Raw genomic sequence first — 18,069 nt, forward strand, 5'->3', positions numbered from 1 at the left:
TTTGCCACTATGACAACAATCACTAGATAGACAATAAAATAGGTCAGGTTAAGAAATGAGGTTCCACCTAGATTCCATGGTTATTTTCTTCTGGAAAAATCTCCAGGGCAGAAGAAAAAAAGCTGGGTTGTCTATGAATGTGTATTAGGGGATAAAATAGTACTAGAAGTACAAAAAAGAAAGGGAGAACATTGTATATTTTCTTAGTTTCTTCTAAAGGAAGGAAACAAACACTAATGTAGGATAGTAGCTCTTCCTAAGTAGTATTTTGAGAGCTAAGTGGAAAGAAATCAGAAACAGATGATTAAATTTCAAATTACTCACAGACTTAAAAATTAAAGAGAAAAATGATGAGCAAGAGTTTTGGGGTTTTAGCAAAATTCCTTTACACCCCACATTAACAAAAGGATTCAACTACTGTCTGAACCAAAAATTCTGCCATATCCATCCAGTTATCAAATCCTGAATCATTGGAAATATATCTTAGTTAAAAATAATTTAAAGTAATTAAAGAAACAAATATATAAATAAATCTTGGGATATAAACAAAGCTTAGCATCTTACTATGTTTCTTAACCTGTTTAGTTTAATTTTTTGTTTGAGAAATAAAAAGATCAGTTTTATGAATGGGAAGGCAGAAATAAGTTGAATGGATTCTCTCATATTCTCCAACTAAATCACCTTCAATTCTTTATTTTGTATTTTTTATAAATTGTTCTTGCTATGCAGGAGAACTTAGCTAATTTACATGATTAATGAGGTGAGGGGGAAAGAAGACCTTTTGAGCTGTTAAGCTACTAATCCTGCTCAAGAAATTTGATAGATGTATTAGGTTAAAATAAGAAAATTAATGTAAGAAGAAATGAAGTAGAGGGTCAATGTGGGATATTTGATACAGAATTTTTATATTTTTAAGAGTGCATATTGTAAGTTATGATCTCAGCATTTTAATCAGTATAGTTAAATCCTATCAGTATAAAAACTTCCTTTACTAATTACTAGTTTCATTTTGCTGACACTTATTAGGTGGTTACCTACAGACAAATTATTTAATCTTTCTTAAAACTTCCCTACTAATGTATAGCTAGATAGTGATCTGCAGTAGAGGGAGCTTTCATACCTATGAAATCATGTACTATTGATGCATAGATTGTGAAACAGAAGGGTCACATTTTCTTCCCTATTTTGTGCTGCATTAGTGCATTGTAGGGAGAAGTGTCAGAGGGTGTATCCCTTCCACATTGTGGAAGAGATATTAGGGGTATATCCCCCCCCCACAACTGGGACATCTGTATAGAATTGTTTGGCTCTCCCTTCTTAATAGAAAAGAAGTCTGATTTTTTTTCCTTTTATGGAGTGTTTATAGGACCTTTGTGTAAAATTTCGGTTAAGTATTTGGTCACAGGCTATATGTGGGTCAATGTTAAATAAAAATATTGTATTTTTTTAATAAAAATTTCTGTTTCATCTGCTGGCCTTTACATATCATCTTTAGCTTCGCAAAAGTCCCCCCAAATTATTCTTTAATTTTTTTATTCCAACCAACAATGTGGAAGGAGTAATTATATATATATATATATATATATATATATATATAGAATGAACTGATATATATATATTCCAAATTTCCTAAAAATATAATTGCCTAATATATTTCCTAATTATATACATTATTGTAGGGCATTATGTTGTGCAGTGTATGTAATCCTGGATTCAGAGGAAGAACTGAGTTCAAATTTGATCCCAGGCCTCTAATAACTACATGACCTTGAATAAGTCATTTAACTTCATCTGCCTCAAATTCCTCATTAAGGAAATTGAAATAATAATATTGCCTATCTCTAAGAATTTTAGTGAGATAAAATGAAATAATATTTGCAAAGTTCTTAACATAGCACCTTAAGAAAAAATTAGATCTTTTTAATAAATGTGATATCTCGTGAGACATTAAAAGATTTCTTCTTAGTCACTTCTGAATATATATTTGTTGAATTCTAGCAACTTAGTAAAGAAATTTTACATGCTACACTTAACATTGTTAATTGGTTCTGTGAAGGGGTGGTTAGTTCCATGGGATCTATGGAAAAGGCTTTGTTCTATTATAAATGGAATTTGGTTAAAATGTATTCTGTGCTTTATTTCAAAATGGCATTGATTAGAGTCATATTATTCAAGGTATGCTTATGGTTTTTCACTGCCATCCTTCATCTTACTGCAGAGAAAGTTTTGGAAAATGTGCAATGATTAACACATGGTTGGATATTATATTGAGACTTGAACTGCAGTTTTGCTAGTGTATATATGTATGTGTGTGAGTGTGACTATATGACTGTGTGTGTGTGTGTGTTGTTACTTCTTACTGTCAGCTCTTACTGGTTTCTAAAACAGTATAACAACACTGAAAATTCATACAGTGCTGATCATCTGAGAATCTCAAAGTCCACATTTTCAATATGCTTCGGTGCCTTGGACCACAATCATCATTGTTTGACAGATGAGGAACTTGAGGCAAAGGGAAAAGAGCAGTAGCTTAAAGCAATAGTTCCCTTGAGTATAGTTAGCCTCTATGTCTAATCTGAAAATATTAGTGTTTCTCCTAACATTTTATTTCTGTCATAGTCATCCTTCACTACTGGTGGCATGCCTCTTTTCAGTACAGTATAATGAGCATGCTTGAGTAAACATGGTTTATCATTGAACACTATTATGGAAAATCAAAGATAGATAAGAAGCAATGAGGTTTATAGATTCATTAGCATTTGAATGATGAAACATGTATATGTGTTGTTCCTTTGATCAATACTGCCCTGCAGGGAAAGTACTGTATTTAATTGTCCTGTCACAGACCTTCCATGGCGGGACATCTGGCTATGATGCAGACCTAGAATAGGACATTTCATTGCATGAGTTTTATATTTGAAGGGTCTTTCAAATTTGAATCCACATGTTATTATCATGAGTGGATTTTGTTTGTGAGGAAATGATTAGGGAAGCATGACCAGAAGACTAGGACCATAAACAGAAGTGTAACCTCTTTACAACTTTGATGTTCCCTAGGCAGATCCAGTCCTCATTTTATAGGCAGATTGTATTCGGAAAAGTCTTTTTTCTGTAGCATTCATTTCATCTGAGGGGTGCCAATGTGTCTGAAACTGTGCCACAGTGTACTGTCTTATTAAAGTGATTTTGACATTCCATGTGCAACTTACCTTCAGAAGTGACCTTTCAATTCTATTTTGCTCAACATTTTTTTTAAATGTACATTGTGTACAGAATAATGGGATAGATTCTAGGGTCAAAGCAGCATTTTTATCAGATGTGGTACCTACCCTCTAAGAGTTTAAAGTCTAGAAGTAGGATAAAATACAAACACCAATGCTTACTTTTCAGTTAAGCAAAACTCTTGTGAATCCTATGGCACAGAAGAAAAAAGCCAATAAATACTCAATTATCTACATCAAAAGAGGAAAAGTCACTGAGATGGCACCGATAATTCAGGAACCAATTGAAGTTTTATTTTTCTTTAGTATATATTATATCTTATTAAGGGCCAAGATTAACATAATTGCTTTCAGTTTAGGCTAAAATTAAAATTAATTTTAATTCCCTTAGCATCAGTCATCTGATTGTGTAGAGCTACAAGTTCTTCAGGTAGATGTTGGGGAAAGCCAGTCTGGAATTTGAAATTTTCTGTGTCTAAAACACAAGGTCAGACCTTCTGCATGCAGATAATTGAGAATTGACTACATATGCTACATGCTTATGACTGGTAGCTATTGTGAGTGGATGGGGGAGGGGAGAGAAGGAAGGGAGAGTTAGAGAATCAAGGAGTTAATGGAGGGCAAATTTTAAAATGCCCTGCAACTTATCTTCCTATATTAAACTAGAGCTGTGTCTACAAGGTTCCTGCTGGTTAATTTCTATGGTTGCTGCTACTGGGGAAATTGTCCTCATTTGCATTGTCTTTCAGTGACCTACCTGGAGGCTAACACCTGCAGACACTTTATGCTCATACAAATATCACTTGGGACAGAGACCTGTTTCTATTCAGTGCAACAATCTATGTTAAAATAATATTATGAGCAAACATTTCAAAGCTTAACATTTGAAAACTGCCCTTTCAGATACCTCTTTACCCCCTTATTGCTCATGAGTAATATTTCTTATTGCAAACTTCACTTCTTGGACCATCCTGACCTTTGTGCTTTTAACTTCTCACCTGTAATTCTTGCCCTGATTTAATTGTGGGAATTAAATCATCTCATTCACTTTCTAAAATGGAAGGAAAGGAATCCCAAGTGAAGGAATGATTTCAGTTGCAAATAAAGACTGGAAAGGAGGGAGTTTTTTTAAAAAAGACATTTATAAATGTGAAAGAGTATATATTACTTATACATTATGTATATATGCATGATTACATACTGGAGCATACTTGCTAGTCAGTCATAGAAGAATATTTTGTGTATCACATGATAAATATATAGACACATTTATATTATACATGTAAATGTATGTACATGCATATGGAGAGAAAACTAAAGGTGATATATTTTTCTTCATAATTTTTACACTTCTAGAAAAACATTGGAATTAAATATCTTGGATGTATGTTTAAGTATGCCTAATATACAATCACCTTTGTTGTTTTTTTTTCTCCTTTTTTATTTTAACTTCCACCTTCAGTTACTTATAACTTTCCCCCAAATAATGGTTTGGGGGTTGAAACTTTCCTCCCTTGGCCCAAGTTCAAAGACTCTTTTTATTTTATTTTTTGGTGATTAAATAGTTGGAATAAAATAGATTCAGCTGGCTTTGTGTTAGGTGAGATTGAAAAAATACCCCTTTCCCAGGAATCGTCTAGATGCTGTTTGCACTGAACCTATAAACTTTACATTTGGCAAGGTTACATTGCCCACTGAAAGAAGAAAATCAAGCCAAATTTAAAGAAAATTGGTTAAGCATTCTCAAAGTGATGATGGCTTAAAGTAGTATGCTTGGCACATAAGCAATAGAAATGTACTTGGTTCTCTCTTTTTTTTTCTTTAAACGGCTGAATCAATTTAAAAGTCTGGATTAAAGAGTTCTTTCATTTAAACAGCTGTACTTAAAAGGTGCTTGTGTTTAGGATTTGGCCTTTCTATATGGGGATTTCTCAACAACCAAGGAAAGTAACAGTCCTTCCTTAGCATTTCAGAAATGATATATAATGTCTAATTATCTTTTTTGGCAAAGTTGTGAAGTAGATAGTCTACAGTCTACAGCAACCAGTGCAAATAGGTTGGGATCCTTCTTATTTTGTTAAAGAGGAAACCCTTCTCTCAAGGGAAGTACTTTGTTCTGGTCAAGGGTAGATAGACTTTGTCCAGTGGACCAAAATGTCATAAAGAACCAATCCTGGTAACAAATCCATGTTCTTCCATAGCAAGAAATAAAGTTGTACTTATTTATTTTTGACCAAATAATGGCAACTCCAATATGTTTACCCACTTCATCACAAACACAAATGCAACCTGTAAATATATGTGTGTGTGTGTGTGTGTGTGTGTGTGTACACAAGTATGTATATATATGAGGATATACTTTTAGGCATGCACATATATATTGTATATGTAACCATACCTATGTATATGATATGCACATGTTGCATTATCTTCTTATTTTCCTCTTGAGAATCTTTTACTATAGATAATTTTTCTCTAATGTAGAAAGAATACTAAAATTAGAGTGAGGAAACTGGATCTTTCTACCCACTAACTGTTTGACTTTTTGCTGTGCCTGTTTCTTTTCTGATTATGTTTCTTCCTCTATAAAATGGGAGTGGAGAAGAATGGACTAGATTATCTATAAGATGCCTTTTGATGTCTTGTGCTTTCTCCTATCTGATTTTGCTTATATTCTTCCTGCCTGTAAAGGATTTTTATATCTGAATCTATAAAATGGGTATAATAATGATGCCTACTTATAAGATGTGTAAAGATAAAACAAGATGAGGCATACAAAGTCTTTGCAAATCCTCTGGTTCTAGGTACCTATTAATTTATTATTGTTGTCTTTATTGGTGTTATTGCTTTCTGATATTAGCTTTATCTTCAAAGTTTCCTTGGAGACAACTTAGATTGAAATAATTTCTCCTTCCCAGAACTCCTATTTTGTCTGCACTCATTTTAATATAATTGATGGCTTTGTATAGTGTTTTGTGGAAGCAACTAATGGCTTGGGATGCAGCACTGAATCTGGAATTAGGATCTGAATTCAGTTCCTAACTTTTTGATCCTTTTTGACCAATCTCTGAATCTTTAATTGACTAAGAAAATGGATCCATTAGATGAAGAAATGGCATTATCCATTATCTTTGTCAAGAAAAGCAAAAAATGGGGTAGCAATGAGTCAGACAAAAATGAAAAATTAATGAACATAGTGCTTCATAGTTAACCTCTTCAACTGAGTTATCACTTATGTTTTTATTTTCATCTAATACCTTGCCCATATTAGACACTAAATAAATACTTGTTAATTTAATAAATTATTCAAATATCATGCCATATACCCAAATTAAATCTTGGTTTAACTAGACATTTCAGGAAGTAGTAATAATAACTCACATTTCTATAGCTCTTGAAGAGTTACATTAACACTCTCCTTGTCATAACCCTATAAGGCAGGTAGTATAAATATGATAATCTTCATTTTAAAGATGGGAGATTGAGATGGCTCTGCCTAAGAGCATGGAGCTAATTGATTCCATGGACAGGATTTAAAAACTGATGTCCATTTCCAAGTCAGGAACCTTTTGCACAAGATACAAGTAAAGAACAAGAGAGATTGTTGGGAAAATAAGCAGTTGTTGAAATTTCCTTGATGTGACTCCAAGAGTTAGAGAGACAAAGTTGTTATGTGTTGTGTGATTTTTCTTTTGGCTTTCATAAATGATTACTATTCCCTTCTGTGAAGTTCTAATTCCCCACCACTCCCCTGAACCCATGTAACCCATATCAAATTGGAAATCTTTATTCTCTCTGCAATTAACAGTTCTATTCTACTATTTTCATAGGCTCTGGTGACTATGGTAAAGAAAAGAAGTGGCATATTCTACTCTTCAGACGATTTTGGGGGAAATGATGTCATTCAGAAAGAGAGTTTAGGTCTTGGGCTGGATTATTCAGATTAGCTCTCTATGTTGGTTACATTCTCCTGATATTACTCACTTTATCTTGCCTTTGTGGGAACACTAGTACAGAGAGAAGGCAGGGTGGGCAAGGAGAGGTTTGGTCAGGATGGAAAACATTTTCAGGAATAAGCAGAAAATAATTTACTCAACCATCCATCAAAAATGGAGACCTGCTCAGCTGATCAGAGGGCAGGCATGATCTCAGACCTCTAATAGCTGCTGTCCACTTGGAGACTATAAGAGTAAAAACCTCATTCACCCAACTCTGACCAGATTTACTGAAAAGGAAAAGAGTAGGTAAATATCATGGAATGTAGAAGACTAAAAGTTGCTATGATAAATCTTTCCTAAAACGGTTCCCTTAAAAAAATGAAGAAACCTCCACCATATCTGAAAATGTTAATAGGCTAATTATCTCTAAGTTAATTTGCAAGTTGTATTATTTTTTCTTCATATCCCTACCCTCTTTCTACCTTCTCTATCCCTTCCTATTTTTCAGTAAAGAAAGAAAGGGAAAAAAACAACAACACAGTGAACTTAGCCACAAAATAAGTCAAGGGAAAAATGAAGTACTAATTAAGAAAGCTGGGGTTTTATGCAAATGACTTCTTCACCGAAGACAGTCTAATGAATGTGCCCGGAGTGGATCCGTGTGCGTTTTCGCCATGCTGACAGCTGGCTCCAAGGAAGGTCAGGCGGAATCAGGCGTGCACAGAGCATAATCCTTCAGATTGGCAGCTCTGCCCCCTGGTCACTGTTTGATTATCTCCCAAATTGCTGTATTTCACAGAGATAATGATTTTTTATGGTCACAGATTTGAAGACAACTGCTGTATCCTCGGGGTTGTCGTTCTGCAAGGAGACACTGCTGCTTCCTTCAGAGAAGAGAGAGAGAGAGAGAGAGAGAGAGAGAGAGAGAGAGAGAGAGAGATGGAGAGAGAGAAAGAGAGAGAGGAAGGGAGTGAGAGAGAAAGTTCTCTAATTCTCCCCTGTACTATTTCATTGAATGTTTTGTAATAATAATTATTATAATTGTAATAATTCCAGTAATAGTTTTTTTAAAGGAATCGTTTAGATCACGCCCATCATGCTCCTTTTCTTCTTCTGTTAAGCCAGGGTGATGACAGGAAAGGTAGGGTGGGCTTCCAAGCTATTCACTGGCACTTATGAAGAAGATGTAGTTCTTAGCAAACCAGTTTCTAAGGGGGGGGGGGGGTAAGAATTGTCCTGTAGGCTCTGAAGGAATGTTTTTGTGAGGGTTCATTGTACAGTTGTGACTTGGGGCTTGCTCTCAGAGGACCAAGGGGACAGAAGACTAGGCAGGCTCAAGGGCTGTTTGGGAACTTGGAGGGGGGAAGCAGTGTGGGGAACCCCAGCAAGGTAAGGAATGGGAGGCTCAGAATCAGGTCATTCTAAGCAGATTCTAAGCAAGTAATCTAAGCAGATCCCTTCTCTAGAAGGAAACTGACTGTTCAAAAGTTGTAGACAGAGGTTTCTTGTTGCTTTTTAACTTGCTAGTTATTGCAGATTCACTTATGAATACTGAATATCACTTTCAAGTTTGCTAAACAATTGTTCCACAAGAGCACTGAGAGGCAAGCAGCATTGACAATTTTGTTCACATTTTATTGGAAAGGAAACTAAAGCTTGGAAGAATAAATAGTTGTAATTTCTTTTCCTTTAGAAGAGGAGAGTAACTGAAGCTCTCATTTGGAATCTCTTTTCCTATTGATTATAGGACATCTGTAGAGTAACTGTAGCAGCTTCCTGTGGGGGATGTTATCCTGACCACACAGGACCAGACTTGATAAGGAATTTGAAGATTTTGCCAAACACTCCAACTTGAAAAACTTTTGTGTTGTGTTCAAACCTAATTATTCTAACATTGCATACATTTAAATATTTATGAAGAAAATGATAGCAACAGAATATTATTTAAAATGATTTATCTTAATTGAAGGGAAAAGTAAATAGTGTAAATGAAGCCCAACTGGCTTGGGGTCTTGCTTATGGTTAATCAGGAAACATATAAATTCTAAGTTGGTTACGCTCATATCCAATTTTATATCAGATATCTGTTTCTTTCTATTTTTTGGCATTCCTATTATATTTAGACAATGAATGCATTTATTTCAGTTTAAAATAGTTAAGTTGTTTATATGTGTAGAGGAGTATATTTAGCTGTTTAAGATTTTTAAAATTTTAAATAGAATCAAAAACTGAAAACATCAGTAGAAAAGTAGAAAGTTTTGACTTTAAATTCAAAGGAACTGAGTTCAAATTCTGCCTCTGATGCTTAGCACTTATATGACCATTAGTAAACCTTGGATATTGTCTATGAGTAAAGTTACCAGCTGTAATATAAGAACTCTAGAGTCCCTTTAACCTCTAAAACTGTGACCCAATCGGTTTTCTTCTCATGTTTGTGGGCAAAGTTGAAACATCAACTCAATGCAGGAGATGAGGTTTATGATGGAGCTTCAGTACAATCATTGTACTGTATGTGATAAGAGGACCTGCAACACAGATATGAGAAAGAGAACAAGACATGGAAAAAAATATCTGAGTTTGAATCTCCTCTTACTGACTGTTTAACCCCTGGCCCATCTGAGACTCAATTTTTGCATTTAAAAAAATGAGAATAATAGTGATTGTACTATCTAATTCACAGGTCATATGATGAAAGCATTGTAAACCTGAATATATTTTATAAATGTGGGCTATGGCTATTTTAATTTTTGACTGTGAAAAATTAATTTCTTGTGGTGGATAAGGAGTGTGGGTATTTTTTTAGATGAAAGAAAATATGATACAGTAAAAAAGAGCCTATCAGGGACAAAGCCCATTTCAATGGTATTTTTATAGGAATTTTTCAGTGTGAATAGGGTAGAGGGCTTTGGAATGCTAGTACATTGGAAAGAATGTTGTATTTGGATCTACTAGACCTGGGCTCAAATCCCAGCACTTTTGTTTACTAGCTCTGTGAAAACTTAGGTCATTTAGACTTTTATTTTTTCTCAGTTATGTGTAAAAACCCATTTTTATTATTCATTTTTAATTTTTTTCTGCCTCTTTCCCTTATATACCATTCCTTAGGACAATAAGCAACTTGATATAGGTTATAAAAGTGCAATCATGGAAATATATTTTCATTTAAATTGTTAAGGTTTCAGCTTCTTAATTTACAAAATTGGATGGGGAGCAGTGCAGAAACAAGAACACTTGTGAAATCTATACCATTTGTAAAGTTATGTATGGTGTGTGATGCTGAAAAAAAAAAGAATAAGGTTCCTCTCTTGATCCCTGATTTACATATTCAACTTCTTTCCCTCCTTTCTTTAAGTGGGTCAATAAATATCTATTTAGAGCCTATTTCATTCTAAGAACAGTGTTCAACTTTGGGGATATAAAGAAAAGCAAAAAATAGTCCTTTATCTCAGGTGGATCATTAATGTGGACAGGGGAAGAAGAGGTGAACTTCCAAACAGATATGTACAAATAATGATAAATTTAAAATAATCAACAGAGGGAAGGCACTAGGCTTATGGGAGGGTGATCTGACTGCAGAAGGTTGGGACTTGAAGGAATCCAGAGAAGTCAGATGATCTGGGTATGAGGTACAGCTAATGAAAATGGCTGCAGTTCATTTCAATAAAAAATAACTTGGTTTGTTGGCCAGATTGAATGTCTAGAAGTTAAATATGTTGAAGAATGTAATATTTATGATAAGCAGAGAATATATTACAGGCACAATTTATTTACCTGTTCAATACAATCAGTCATCAAGGCAAGTCACTTTTCTTCTCCCTCAGCTTCTTCATATATAAAATGAAAGACTTGACCTAGGTGGATCACTAAGGTCCCTCCTAGCTCTGATATCCTACAAGACTGTGAAATGGAAATTAATAATGATGATAATGGTGATGATGAGAGCAAAATTTATATAACATCTACTAATTTCCAGACACTGAACCAAGTATAGATACAAATTATTATCTTATGTGATGCTTATGACAACTCTGGGAGGTAAATGTTATTCCTAATTAATTGATAAGGAAACTGAGGTTAAGTGACTTGCCCAGAGTCATGCAAATAATGTGTCAAAGGCCAACTTTGAACTCAGATATTCTTTACTTACCAGTCCAGTACTCTGCTTCCTGTGCCATCTACATGTTTCTCTTGATAATAATAATAGTAATACCTTTGGGAATAGCTTCATAACTAGCACAGTAAAAAACAGAGTATCAGTGACTCAGGGAAGTAGAACAGATGACTAGAAATTAGTTGTAATATAAGATTAATACTCTTCCACACTCCCACACAGGGAATTATTTGTCCTGGACCATGAATACCCCATCACCCTTCCATACTTTTACCAAGGCAGGAGAATTTTCACATATTACCATTGCACAAAACCCAGGGGACATTTTCCATTTTCTCCCCTAGACCATTTCTCAGAGAAAGCAACTGATAAAAATTACTTTCCCTATATCCTGCTTTCCAAAAGCTTACACTCATTAAAGGATATACTTGGTACAGGGAATAGTCAGGATATAGTCAATGTATTGTGCTTTGTCAGGATGAATTTAAAACCCTTTTTTAGAAAATCATAAAAAGGGTAAAAGCAATTATAAAGCAATTATAATTATCATGTAAATTTATATGTCTGTTTAATTGCATGTTTTTTTTTTATCTTAGGGGACCCAGGTAGCATAGTGTATAAGGTGCCAGACCTGGAATCAATAAAATGTGAGACCCTTACCAGTTGTGTAGTCCTGAGCAAGTCACTTGTTTTCCTCAGGTTCTTCATCTGTAAAATGAGGATAATGGTAGTAGCTCTTACCTGTCAGAGTTGTTGTGGAGATCAAATGAGATAATATTTGTAAAGTAATCACTATCTAAAAGATGTATATTATAATTGTTATTATATTTTAAACTATTTAAGGTCTATGTCTCATCTCTGTCTGTCTCTGTCTCTGTCAGTCTAAATCTCTGACTGTCTGCTTCCCACAGAACCTAGAAGAGGATGAACCATTCCCTGAGTGTTAGAAAAACATTTTTGATTTGCAAGTTGACAACATATTCTCAAATTCAATAAGCTCCCTCTGAATACTAAGATACACCCTAAGAATCTTTGATGTGGAACAGTGATGTCAAACTCAAATAGAAATGGAGTCCACTAAACTGTATATAGAGCAGTTAAATAGAAGGATGAATAAAGTACTGGAATCAGGTCCTAGAGTCAGGAAGACTCATGTTCCTGAGTTCAAATCTGACCTCATACATTTACTAGCCATGTGATCCTGGGGAAGTCATTTAAACTTGTTTGCCTCTGTTTCATCATCTATAAAATGAGCTGGAGAAGGAAATGGCAAACCACTCCAGTATCTTGGCCAAAAAAATGCTAAATGGGGTCACGAAGTGTTAGACATGACTGAAACGACTAAACAAAAACAAAACTATATATAAGGACCCCTGTGGGCAACATATTGACTTCTCTAAGCCTTATTGTATTTTTATTTATTTTGTTAAATATTTTGCAATTGCATTTTAATATGGTTCTAACGGCACAAGGATATTATAAAGCCACATTCAGCCCACGAGTCACATATTTGGCACCTCTGGTATAGCAGACTCAAAACTGTAGTTCAATTCAGTTCAGTTCAGTTCAATTCATTTCATGTGAATTAAGTAATTGGACTGCTGGGGGATATAAAAAGATGAAAAAAGACAGTTTCAAATACTTTTGATAAAAGAGGGTCTTTGGACAGAGGTAGAAGGAAGTTCATAGGGGGAAAGTCAGCATTATAGAAACAAAATAGATCAATAAAAATTGATTTCAAAAGCAGTCTCTGGAGGAGTTCATAGTCAAATAAGTGAGTGACATAACAGTTATAAAAATAACTTACATATTAAATACGAGAGGGTCTGTCTCATTTATATTTAGTGCAAAAAGGGTCAACCAGTTAACACTTCATTTCCCAACTGAAAACACTAAAATAAAAAGAGATTAAATGACCTGTCTGTTTGACAACAAGTAAGGATCTGAACCCAGCTCTTCTGGACTCCAATGCCAGTTTATTATCCATATTACTAGGCTACCTCTCCTATCTTAGAGGGATAAAAGTAAAAATTTTTTGAAAATAGTTTCATAGTTATCTTTTGTTTTTTCAATCACCAGAATTTCTTTCATTATCCCTCTCTTTCTTCTCTTCCACAGAATTGTCCCAAAGAACAAATAATATTTTTGAAGTAAAACAAAAGAAAAAGAGGAAAAAAGAAAACAACTAATCAATTCATTGGTTAAAAAAAGTAAAAATAAATGCAATATTATATTTCCATAGACTTCCCAAATCTATAAAGTCATGGGTTGAGCATGTCTTCTGATATTTCTTCTTGGGTCCATGTTTGTTCTTTATAATTTCAAAAATTCACTTTTGGTTGCTTTAAGATTATTCTTTCCATCTACATACTTGAGGTTTTGTTTTTTCCTCTTAATTTCTCCTGTATTAGATCATATGAATCTTTCCGATTTCTCTATATTTGTCATATTCAGAGTTTTTTTCCCCCCAGAACAGTAATGTTCTGTTACATTTACATAGCATAATTTATTTAACTATTTCATAATTAATGGATATCTACTTTGTTTCTAATTATTTTCTAGGACAAAAATATTGATAAAAATATTGGGATGTATATTCTTCATATCAGTGACCTCCTTGGGGTTTTAGCCAGTAGTGAAATCTCTGAGTAAAAGTATTTGGGCATTTTATTCACTTTAACAAAACAAAAAATAAATAACAGATGGATTTCCTGAATGCATGAGGGAAGTCCTCCTGGAGTAGGCAGTACTTAGTCTAGATCAGGAGGATTAATGGCTTTTCAATAGTCATATTACAGAATAAAATATAGAAGGAGGATGTATTTATTTCAACCAAAGTGAATGAGTAGTTTTCCAGATTGAAGAAACCTTATTCAGTCCTACCTACCTATATAACAGGGAGCTCCCAAAAACAATGCATTTGAAGAAAGCTTCTCAAAAATGGTCTCCATTGTCTAATATGGAGAACAGAGTAGTTCCTCCATTTTTAAAATGGGAATGGTAAAATGACTTCCTTTTCTTCTATAGAATCTCAGAGTTGGACAGAAACTCAGAAACCATCTAATCTAATTAAAGATGAATCTTATCAACAACATACTTACCTGACAAATGGCCATCTAGCCTTTGCTTGATGATCTCCAGTGAGAGGAAACCTACTGTCCTTGAAGGCAGTCCATTGCACATTGGGGATATTTCTAATTGTTAAGAAATTTTTCCTGATCTAAAGCCTACATTTTCTTCTTTACAACTTCTGCTAATTGTAACTTCCACCCATTGCTCCTAGTTCTTCCCTGTTGGGGTGAAGGGAGGAAATCTTTCAAGGGATAGCATTTCAAATATTTCAAGGCAAATAGTGTCTCTCATAAATCTCTTTTTTTTCTGTAGGTTAAAAATTTCTAGTATATATGATCATAGGATCACAGAAATAATGCTAGGGAGCTTAAAGATCATCTAATCCAAAGAATTCATTTTACAAATTAAGAGACTGAGGCCAAGATATAGTAAATCATTTCTCTAAAGTTGTGTCACCACTCTGGCATTCAACCAGTTCCAAACTTGCTTGCTAATACCTTTGACTAGCACATATCTCCACATGATTTTTTTCCATCAGAACAACATGAAAGATTTTCTTAAATGCTTTGCTAAAATTTTGACAAATTATTTACACCTTCCTCTTGATATATTAATTTAGCAATCTGATTTTTTAAAATGAGGTTAGTTTGGCAATATGACTTTGTGAAGTCATATTGCTTGGTGATCACAATTTTCTATTTTAGATGTTCATTAACCCTCCCTTTAATAGTATATTAATTATTTTAATCTTTAATGCAATAATCTATTGCTAGGATTTGAAGTCAAACATATCATAGTCTACAGATTCCATTCTTTTCTCTTTAAAGAAACTAGTAATCAGAAAAATATTTGTCCTTCAATCCTGTCTTAGCCTTCCCATTCTCCATGATTTTTCAGAGGTCATTGCTAGTGGCTCACCTTTTTCAGTACCCTGGGATATAGTTTATTTGGACCTGGTGAATAAATCCTTTCCCTAGCCCTGCTACTTTAATACTCATGCATAATTGGAAATTTAGACAATATAACTGATTACACATTGCTGAGATCAGTGGATTAAATGATGTATTAAGCACTTACTGTATGATAAGTACTGAACATACAATTAGAAAAGTAGACAATTTCTGTTCTCATTATGTACTTGGTACTGTGTTCAATACCACCAAAAATATAGAAGTCCAACAAGTTTGTTGTCTTCAAGGACTCATGTGCAGTAATTCCAGAAAATACTTAGTTCAACTAATGTGAAAATTTAAATCAATGATAATTGTCTGACATGAACTCAGAGTGGTTCTAGAATCTGGGACAGTGAAGTGGGAGTGGAGTAGGACTGGGAGGCTTAAACTATAAATTAGGGAACTACTAATTCATGAATAATGGAAAGTGCAACGGAGAGGCCTCAGGAGTTAGTCGGTCTCAAATTCAATGAGTTGCTGCATGTTTGCTCAAGCACTTTAAGATAATCTGCATTTTCTAAACATTTTCTAAACTACAATACTAAAACAATTGATCAAAAAGAGGCAAGACACCTTCCCTTTCATGCTGAAGGAATGCTGCTTCACAATGAGTGATAACACCTTATATGTATATAATCTTTTAAAGATTATAAACAGCAGAGGAGTTTTTGGTGAGGGAGATGTACAAGTTGCTTGATCTAGCGGAAGACAAAAATCTTCTAAATACATTTCCATGGAGGATGCTAGACATAAGAATGTCAGTAACTGGAAAATCTCTCCTTGTCCCTGAATATTTTCATATCATGCTTCTGGATAAAACTATAGAACACTAAGGAGGGAAAACAAAAATATTATTCAGAGGAGGCTGGGGGTGTGGTGCTGGGGAACAAGACAACTCCTTTTTCCCTTGAGTGGAAATAACTCATGGGTTTCAAAGAAAACCTGATTTTCTAAACCCTAGCCCTTGCAGACCTTTGGAAGCTAATAAAATTATAACCAATTGTCAACATGAGCTGTATGTGTTAGAGGAAGGGAAGCTAAAAAAACATGGAAGAGATGATATTGAAAGATGAGCATGCATTTTAATATACACATACACATTTATATGTGTGGATATTTGTATGATATATGTATTATCTATTTGTATGTGCCTGTGTATTTGTATATTGACTCACATGTAATACCTCATGCCAGGCAATTAATTGTTGGTGGGAAAATTTAGAATGAAAATAGATTTTTAATTTTTGTGAGATAAGTGCATTCAATTCCTTTAACAATTGATACAACTGAGGCAAACAGAGGTTAAGTACCTTGCCCAAGTTCACACAATTAATGTGTCTGAGAACAACTCTGAACTCAGGTCTTTCTTATTGCAGACGTGGTAGGCTATCTACTTTGCCACTTAGATCTCATGATGATGATGATGATGATGATGATGATGATGATGATTATGATGATGATGATGATAATAGTAATAATAATACCTAAAGGATCAGTCTCTCTTTTGGGATTAGCATTCAAGGAATAATATCAGTGACTCAGGGAAGTGGACTTGATGTCCAGAAATTAGCCATAAAATAATGGCCTTATTCTTGCATGGTCTCACCCAGAGAAGATTTGTCCTGAACCTTGAATGCCCCATCGCTCTTCCATATTTCTACCAAAAAGAGGAGAATTTTCCCATATTACCATTGCACATAGCCTAGGAGACATCAGCCATTCTCTCCCCTAAGAAATTCACCTTACTTTCACTCATGAGATATCCCAGAAAAATTACCAAGTCCACAGACTGGGCATTGCTTCAGACAAACTGAGGTCTGGAAAACACCTATTTTAAAAAAGAGCAAGGTAATTCATTGTTTCCTCAGACCTAACCAGTCATTTTGACTTTTGCTTGCCACTGGACTTTGATGATTTTGGAAGAGAGAATAATTTAATAAGATTAAAGTCCAATTATGATTCCTCATCCACATGTGTAGGTGACCCAGGGTACCAAAGGCTTCAAAAAAGTTTTGATAGCTCCTACCAAATTGGAAGAACTTTAAGCATAAGCTCCATGACAGCTTGTGATAATAAAAACTTCTATTTTTAAAGCACTTTTAAAAATTTTTTTAGTTTTTTTTTTTTTGCAAGGCAAATGGGGTTAAGTGGCTTACCCAAGGCCACACAGCTAGGTAATTATTAAATGTCTGAGCCCGGATTTGAACCCAGGTACTCCTGACTCCAGGGCTGGTGCTGTATCCACTGTGCCACCTAGCTGCCCCCTAAAAGCATTCTGAAGTCTAAAAAGTAGACTTTACAAATATTATAATTGCAATAGGTACAATAAAATTATTCTTCCTTCCTTTTCTCTTTCTTCCACGCTTCCTTTTTCCCTTCCTTTTTCCCTTTTTCTTTCTTCCTTCCCTTTCTTCCTCCCTTCCTTCCATAGCTATTATGCGCATCATTATCCCTATTTTCATGTGAGGAAACTTAGTTTTGCTCAATTGACTTATCTGTAAATCACCTAGGTGGGATTCCGATCCGGGACCTTTTGACTTCAAGGACAGCCGTTCTCTCTCCACTGTAACATATTTTTCTATTAGACTCTCTTCTAGGAAATATATTTAAGTTTAAAGAGATTTATCATCAGAAGGTTGGCAGCTTATGACATGTGATTATGCCCAATCATGAAAAATTTCTGATCTGTACAAATGAAGGAAAGGACCACAATGATAAAAATCATAGATATTTTGAGATCAGCTGTGTGGTCTAACATACCAGAAGAGGAGCCA

The sequence above is a fragment of the Macrotis lagotis genome, chromosome 5, assembly GCF_037893015.1.
Source record: "Macrotis lagotis isolate mMagLag1 chromosome 5, bilby.v1.9.chrom.fasta, whole genome shotgun sequence".
Taxonomy (NCBI): domain Eukaryota; kingdom Metazoa; phylum Chordata; class Mammalia; order Peramelemorphia; family Peramelidae; genus Macrotis; species Macrotis lagotis.